The sequence below is a fragment of the Psammomys obesus genome, unplaced genomic scaffold (assembly GCF_907164565.1).
Source record: "Psammomys obesus unplaced genomic scaffold, mPsaObe1.curated_primary_1811, whole genome shotgun sequence".
NCBI classification, from domain to species: domain Eukaryota; kingdom Metazoa; phylum Chordata; class Mammalia; order Rodentia; family Muridae; genus Psammomys; species Psammomys obesus.
Window position 1 is genome coordinate 1,127,739 of NW_026596452.1, and position 9,168 is coordinate 1,136,906.

The 9,168-nt window shown below is 37.0% G+C and overlaps 1 pseudogene; it reads right to left on the bottom strand.

The window, feature by feature from the left end:
- Positions 1 to 4,211: 4,211 nt before the first annotated feature.
- Positions 4,212 to 5,105, bottom strand: LOC129669893 (40S ribosomal protein S13-like; annotated as a pseudogene).
- Between the last annotated feature and the right edge of the window lie 4,063 nt (positions 5,106 to 9,168).

Genomic DNA, 9,168 nt, shown 5'->3' on the forward strand with positions numbered 1-9,168 from the left:
GGTCATTGTTATTAATGTAGAACAACCTCCTGTACCCCTGTGGTGAGAGGGAATATTTCCCAATTATCCCTGATTGGCTGATTAAAAGGCCTACAAATGGGCAGGACAGAAAGGTGGTAGGTGTGGTTAAGGTTCTCAGGCTTTGGGGACAGAAGGATCTTGGGAAGGAGGCAGACATAGGAGGAAGAAGGTTGCCATGGGTTAGTGTGGGAGAAGCACATAGCCAGCATGGATGGAGGAACTGCCACAGATGAAGAATAAGCAAGTTCATGGAATTTATGCAATTATGAATGGGAGGTAGCCTGTGATGGGACTGGGAGATAAAGGTAGTTTAAAAGCATTAATATCTTCCCTGCTCCAAGTGAAATAAGACTATTCTAAAATCTATCAAGTGTCTGTGTCTTTCATTGACTGTGATATCAGGTTAGATAATACCACTGTGATAATTATAGGGCTAATAGTAAACATTATTAGACCATACTTTTAAATTGACTGCAATACTAACAAATGGCATTTATCGGTACATTCGAGTCATAGAACCTATACTATAACTTGATTGATTTTGGTTAAATAGATACTTGAATTTGCCTGTTTACTAGGTCCACTTTCAGATTCCTGTTTATCAGACACAGCTCAGTTACAACTAGTTGTAAGCTAAGGTGCTAAGAGAAAGAAGCATTTCCCCCTCTTTAAGGACATCTACATTTTGACAGAAAATGTCAAATTGGATAAGTCTTCCCAAAGCTACTACTCTGTATTATTAAATTTTTAGCACTTTTTTCTTTCTTTTTTGGTTTTTGATTTTTTAATTAATTAGTTCAGTTCACATCTTGGTCATAGGCAGCTCCATTTTCTCCTCCCAGTTTCCCCTTCGCTCTCACATCCCCTCTACCCTATTCCTTAGAATAGGGATAACCTTACCCTGACACCCCAGCTCATCTTTTCACATAAGGACTGAGTTTGTCTTCCTCCCCAGTGGCCTGGTAGGAAAGTCCCATCGGGAGAAGTGATCAAAAATCAGGCAACATAGTCCATGTCAGAGATATCCCCCACTTCTCCAACCTATGGGCCAACATGAAACCTAAGATGCCTATTAGACTTAACTTCTTCTGGTCTGTGCATTTATAGTCTGTCTATCCTCTACTATATGACTAAAATCTGCTTATAAGTGAGTATATACCATGTGTGTCTTTCTGGATCTGTGTGAACTAATTCAGATTGATCTTTTCTAGTTCCACCCATTGGCCTGAAATTTTCATAATTTCCTTGTCTTTAATGACTGAGTGTATTCCATTGTGTAAATGTACCACAGTTTTTTAAAATATATTTTTTGGTTGAGGGACATATAAGTTGCTTCCAGTTTCTGTCTATCACAAATAAAACATGGTTGAGCGAATGTCTTTCTTGTATGGTGGAACATCTTTCAGGTGTTTTCTCAGGAGTGGTATAGCTGGTTGTTACAGTATGACTATTCTCAGTTTTCTGAGAAAGGGCCAGATTGATATCCAAAGTGATTGTACAAGTTTGCACTCCCACCATCAATGGAAGAATGTTCCCTTTTCTCCACATCCTCTCCAGCATGTGTTGTCACTTGGGTTTTTGATCTTAGCCATTCTGACAGGTATAAGATGGAATCTCAGAGTCATTTTGATTTGTATTTCCCTAATGACTGATGACTAGGTTTTGTCTTTACATGATGTCCTTTATTTCTTAGATGTTTTGTGTCAGGAATTTTTCCATTTTAATATTTTCTTTGAGAGATATATCAATTTCTTCAATTGTATCTTCAAAACCTGAGATTCTATCCTCCATCTCTTGTATTCTGTTGGTGATGCTTGCCTCTGTGGTTCCTGATCTGTTCTATAAGTTTTCTATCTCCAGGGTTTTCTAGGTTTGTGTTTTCTTTATTGATTCTAGTTCAATTTTCAGGTCTTGAACAGTTTTATTAATTTCCTTCAACTGTTTTATTGTGGTTTCCTGTTTGTACTTGATTGCTTCTATTGGTTTGGCTGTATTTTTGAGATTTTTTTTCTTTTTATATGCCTCTAATAACTGCATAAGCATAGAGTTAAGATCTGTTTCCTATGTTTCAGCTACTTTAGAATATCCATTGTTTTTTTGAAGGGGGATCTGGTGGAGCCATGATGTCCTTGTTTTTGTTAATTGTGTTCTTCACTGGACTTTATCCATCTGGTTGTCTGTAGCCTTGACTGTTCCTTGAACCTTCATGGAAAACTGGATCTGCCCATCTCTAGAGTTTGGAGTCTAGAGTCATCTTCAGAATGGTGCGGGAAGTCCAGAGGAACACAAATGGATTCTGGCATTTCAGATGCAACCATGTTTTAGAAGGCAGGACACTGGTACAGGTGCCTTGAAGAGCAGAGGCTCAGATGCAGGTACTGCAAAGAGGAGGAGTCATGGACACATGGGCAGGGGTGCCTTGAAGGGCTGGTTACAGGTGCCATAGGTGGCAGCTGTGGGAGGGCAGGCATTCACCTCAGGTAGCAGCTGCAGGGGATCGGGTGCTTCAGAGGGCTGCTGAGCTGCAACTCACAGACCTACCAAACACTTCATTCTGGGACTCAGATTCATCTGGCCTCTGTCATCTTAAATACAGGATTCTGTCTGATTTTATTGTCCACCTGCTCTCCACATGGGGACCGGTATAACTGTGTTTTGGAGGATGTGAATGCTGTCCCAGGAATCCAGCTGCTGCCCTCAGAGCTTCTCAAAAAGCTCATAAATAATATCACGTGTTACATTTTCACCTTAATTGGAATCTCTATTTTGTTGACTTTCATCTTGATTCAAAAACCTTGTTTGATTATTTCTTTGCTTTTAGCCAGCTTAGCTATGTGAGTTCTTCATTGTACAAATTCTCTTGAAACTTTTGATTGTCTCTTCTTTACTCCAAATTTCAGTACAACAAACCTAAAGTGTTTCCTTGCTTTGTGCCATGCCCATGCAGCTGAGGTGTGCTGGAGAACTGTTATATTAGATAAACTACTGGACCTATAAATTGAAGGCTATCAACCCAAAAGTTGGCTTGTAATAATGTCTACTAGCCTTACCAAAAAATAAATAAAAATAAAATTCATGTTTCTCTCTTTAAATGGATTTCTTATAGCCCATTGCATATTTCACATTTTATTTATGCTTTCAATTCCCTGATGTCTCCTCTTGTGCAAAAGGATGAGTTATAATTTCTGTGGCCCCTGGAAACTTTGGCTTTTATGGTTTCTTTCTCTACTAAAATATTTTGCCACTAAGAGAATATGTTAAATATAATTTATTTGAGTCATTATTATTATATACATAGTACTATACATATTACTACTGTACTGCTTTTCTTTTGATTTCTAAGGGTTAAAAATTAAATATTTTATAAGCCTGTAAAAGATAATAGGATTCAGACAGATTCTATGGCTACACAGCTAAAGCATAGATTGGCTACTGCCCAGTCTCTCTTCATCATATCACCTTGTTTGAAATATTTGGAAAAAAGCTAAAGTTTTCTCATCTTGCAGGTAAAGCTTGGGATTGAAACCTAGATAAGAGATGAGACATTGAATAGGATTGACTTTATGTTGCAGGTTTCACAACATGGAACTGATATTTGGAGCTGATATGCTTTGGAAGACTGTCTTATACATCATGGGATATTTAACAGAATCTCTAGGCTCTTTCTTCTTTAAAATATTTTATTTTCATTTAAAAGATAGCTTACAGAGTAATTTCCATATGGATTTTTCAGACATATTTAATTTTGTTAGAGCTCTTCTGTCCCATCTTCCAGCCTTTTCTTTCCCAGATGTCCCCTTTTACTCACAGTATTCTCACTTTCTTTCTGTGGCAGTTACTTTGCTTAATATAATGCTCTCTAATTCTATCCTTTTTCCTCCAAATTTCATATTTCTTGACAGCCAAGTAATATTCCATTTTGTAAATGCACATTTTTTTTTATTCATCCGTCACTGCAAGAAAAGCAACTATAAGTATGACTGTATAGTATCTTTGTGGAAGGATTCAAAGTCTTTTGGGCACATGCCATATAAGTGGCATAGCTGGGTCATATGTTACCATTTCCCCACGTTCTTGCCAGCTTTTGTCTCCCTTTGTTTTCTTTTTTGTTTTTGTTTTTTTTTTATTATTTTTTTAATTTTTTATTTTTTTTAATTCAAAGTGATTATTGCTGGTGTATACAAGAGAATTTATGCCACTAGAGCAGAGGCTGTGGGTGACTTTTATTTGCAATTGGGTGGGAGGACCCACTTAGTCTTATAATTGAGAGACCAAAGACTTAAAAATCAGTGGGTATTGTTTTAAAGTTTAGCTTTAATGGCTACAGGGGAAGAACTAGACTTACTGCATTCTTTCCCACCCTCTAATTATACTGTTGCTTGGAAACCAGCCCATATGACCAGGCCAGAACTGTCTGCAGTCTTGGTGCCTAAAGTTGACCAATCATTTCAAAAGTCAATTTCCCTTACCCAGTCATGTAATGCGAAAGCATGTAAGTCCCTGCTTCCCCTCCCCTTTAAAAACTCTGTACCCCTAGACCTCGGGGCCACATTCCTCTCCTGTTTCCACAGGAGGTTTGCGTCCTGTGTTCAAACGTGTATACCATTAAAAAAAAAAAAAAAAAAAAAAAAAACCTCATGTATTTACAGAGGAGTCTATTAATTCCTAGTCCTTTGGGGTTTGTGAACTAGGCATAATATTAATAACAACCCGTCTGGTGAATTCTGCTCTCTGTCAGAATCAAGCAAAATTTAGCATCCTTATCCTTTCTGTTTCTCAAGATGCTTTCCAACAGCAATGGTTTTCTTAATGAAATGATAGAGATCCTCAGGGAGGTCAGGGGCAAGGCCTTTGGACTTAAGGATTTTCAAGATTTTATTACCAGTCACAAAATGGACCTGTGCCATGCCATGTGATTCCCACAGTATCACACCTATCTGGCAGGGAGTGAAGCATTTCTTGGCCAGTTTGTAAATGTGTTCCTTCACATTGTCAGACATCAACTTCAGCCACATGGGGACTCTATGGCAGTAGGGCAGCATCAAGTGGGACAAGCCCTTCCCTGGAATATACATGCGACCCATGATGGTGGAGGCATGGCAGCAAAAAGCCCTTTGTATTCTTTTTCTTTTTTGTTCCTTTTAAAAATATTTTATTAATTACAGTTTATTCCCTTTGTATCCTTCCTGTAGCTCCCTCCTTCTTCCCCTCCAAATCCTACCCACCCTCCCTCTTTTCCTCCCATGCCCCTACCCCAGTCCACTGATAGGGGAGGTCCTCCTTCCCTTCCATCTGATCCTAGTCTATCTGGTCTCATCAGGAGTGGCTGCATTGTCTTCCTCTATTTTCTTGATAATAACCATTCTAGCTAGGATGAGATAAAATGTAAAATCATTTTGATTTGTATTTCTCTGATGGATAGAGATGTTGGGCATGTTTTTAATAATTTCCTAGCCTTCTTTTATGACTATTTTCTCTTTGGATCATTGGCTTGTTTATTTATTGGCAGGTTATTATGTGTTTATTTTTTCAGCTCTTTATATGTTATAAATATTAACCCCTTATCGTAAGTATAGATAGTATGCTGGATCCTTTTGTGGCAACATGAAACACTGTGGAGTGATTTTGGAAGATAAGACCTCAATTGAGAAATTGCCTCCCACCTAGATTGGCTTGTAGGCCAGCCTGTGTTACATTTTTTGATTAATCGTTGACATGGGAGGGCTCAGCACATTGTGTGTGGTGCTACACCTGAGCAAGTGGTCTTGTGTGCTGTAAGAAAAAAGGTAGAACAAGCCATAGAGGGAAACTCAATAAGCAGCATCCCTCTATGTCCTCTGCTTTACTTTCTTCTCATGTTCCTCCCTTGAGTTCCAGCCCTGTCTTCCCTCACTGGTAGAGTATGAAAGGAGGGTTGAGAGATGAAGTAGACTCTTTGTTCCCCAAGTTGCATTTGTTCATGGTGTTTTATCACAGCAACAGAAAGTGTAACTAGGATAAAACTTCTCTCTCATTATTCAGACTGTCTATTCTTTTGATAATGTGTTGATAGCTGCACGGAGCCTTTTTAATCCCTTTTTACAGTTTTGGGAGCAGTTTCCTGAGCTAATGATGTTCTATTATGAAATTTGCTGTCTAAACCTATGTCCTAATGTGTCATCTTTATGTTTTAATTCATCAGGTTCAGTTTTTCTGATTTTAAATTATGATTTCTGATGCAGTTTGAATTGACTTTTGTACAGGATAAAAAATAAGGATCTAATTCACTTTTCTGCACACCAATCTCTAGGTTTTCCAACATCATCTTTTGAAAGGCTTTTCTAGTGTATATTTTGGCACCTTTGTCAAAAATTAGGTGTCTATAACTGTGGCAGTTTTTTTTTTATTTTACTGGTCTATGTGCCTGTTCTTACCCAAGTACCATGCTATGTTTTCTTTATATCAATAATTTTTCTCCAGTCATAATACATAGAAATTCTTCTGACATGGCCAAATGAGCCCTAGCTGCAAAAACAGTCCCTGGGTGAGAATCACTGTCATAGGCATAAATTGAAGCTCTGACATTGAATAAGTTCCTGGTGATAACTCAAGAATAAGAGATGTTAGATGTTAGAAAACCCTAATATGTGGGGTAGTAGCATAATAATAAGAACCATTATAGAACATTACCCCCCCTAACCTGGAGTATAAGACTTAGAAAGTCCAACGATCTACTTCCTTTTACTGAGTGAGATAGTTGAGCAAAGAATTTGTACAAGAACTTTACTCGGACATCTCAAAGGTGGAAAAGTTTTGTCCCTCTATAAATGTACTTTCATCCCTGTATGAAGATGAAGTGTTGACATAAAAAAATGCCTGCTTGTATTAGCCTAAACACCCAGAATCATCAAGCTCATTTTGTTTATTTGTTTACCATTGTGAACAAGGGCCTAACACTACATTAAGGTTTCTTGAATTTTATTTAAGTTAAAGGTCAGATCTGTAACTTCCGTGGCTTATGTGGAATTCTGCAGATACCATCAAACTCTACCTCCTCACTGGTACTACTTCCCAATAAACCTTCTATGTTCATACTTTTATTTTATTTAGTATTTGCTTCATTGAGAAAACTACAGTGTATTTCTCCTTCTGTAATACAGGGAAAACATAAAGTAAGTATTTCAGGAGTAATTCATTAGTGATGCCACAGAAGAACTGCATTTGTGTGGTCTATTCAGCTGTGCTCCCTGTACACTGTGGATAGGTCATTGGTATAATGTTCTTTTGAAATGTATACACCTTACACTTGTTCATTCAAATGCTGATTTCTCTCCCCCTGACACACTCTCTGGTTTCAATCCAGATATTGCATTGTGATACTTATTCTAAGCATCCTGCCTCAACTTTGTGTAAACAGGCCAAAATAAAGCAACTAGCCACAATGTTGAGCAATGGGAGGAAACAGAGGACAAGAAAGAGGGGAGGAGCCAGAGGGCAGAAAATGAATGGTAGGAGAAAGGTCGAGGAGAGAAAGGAGAGCTGAGAGGAAGAGAGATCTTGGAACAGCATGGAAAGAATGAACCAGACCGAAGATTTCACAAAAACAAGTATAATGGGTAAAATCTAAATGTTAGGAAACTATGAGGGCTTGGAGGTTTAAGCGAGAGCAACTATTGTGTTCTAGGTTAACTAAATAAACCCAGTCTCTGTGTGGTGATTTGGTTATACAGCTGTTTAGGATTAACAGCAAGCATTACTAAAAGATAATTATTAATAAATATTAATTGTAACATACAACAATAGGTACATATGATTGCTAGACACAAAGTTCATCTACAGCTGGAACTATAAAATAGCTAAGGATACTGCTATATAGTGTGTTTTTCTAGGCATTACATATCCAAGAAACCTTTTAACATGTTATTTTAAATTGCTTAACATATTTGAAAATCCCATGCCTACTAATCTGAAAGCAGTAACATGCAACAAATAAGTTAATAAAATAAGTGAGATTCTGGATTTCATTGGCAGGCTAGAATACTTATTTACCTGTGCAGTAGTCAAAATTCTAAGATGTTCACATCCATCCCATATAATCTCTTTTCCTTGTGTGCAGAAAGAACTGGCGAGCTATCTGTAATTAACAGAATGTTGCAAAGGTGATAGCATGTCACCTTATGTGTAATAGAACTCTCTAAGCTAATTTGCTTGTTGAAATACTGATTAACTTGGTGAAGACAGCTGTAATGAGTTTTGCCACGAGGAAATGAATATTTGCAACAACCAAAGGATGCTTGGAAGCAGTTCTTTCCCCCAGTAATGTTTTGATGAGGGCACAGTCTAGGTGACATCTTGGTTGCAAATTGCTCTGTGACTGCTCCCTGGACTTGTGGATGATGTAAGATAATAAATGAGTATTATTTTAAGGTGCTATATCTATGGTCCACAGCAATAGAAAGTAATATAAACTGTCTGTGATTCTTGTTTTTTTTTCTCTTGAAATTATCTTAGTGTTTACTAGACTGTAAATCTCATTTTTGTTTGTTTCAGAACACATCTTTAACATTATTTTAAGGAAAGGCATATTTTAATACCACATTCTTCAAACTATACATAAAACCTGCAAAATATTAAAGACATTTTTATCATGAAATTCTGTTGGTAAGATACAGAATCATATTAATCAACACTGACACTTAGTTTGACCTCTCTCTCTTAAGTGCTTCATTTAAAATTGGTGATGAAAAAGAGAACAACCCAACTCATCATGTAAACATAAAAAACATAAAGCAGACTTTGAGTAATTACTGATTTTTCTCCAAGACATCAAATGTTTGGGTAGTACCTTTTCACCGAATTGCTGCAAACTTTCACTTCCTGTGGGAGAGAATGATTTAGATTTAACTATTAAGAATGACCAGGACAGATTTATGATGTAAGTAACTAAATTTTATTTATTACTAATAGAAAAGAATATCAAATGAAAAAAAAATTTTGGTGGTTTTTCGGTTTGTATACCCCAAGAGAATTGTAATTTGCCCTATTTTAGACACAAAATCATTTTCTAGAGTGACCTTTGGTTTATTTATGTTATTACTCTGGATAATGCATAATGAATATATTTAAATATTTTTAATATTTATTTTTTGTTAACTACAGTTTATTCAT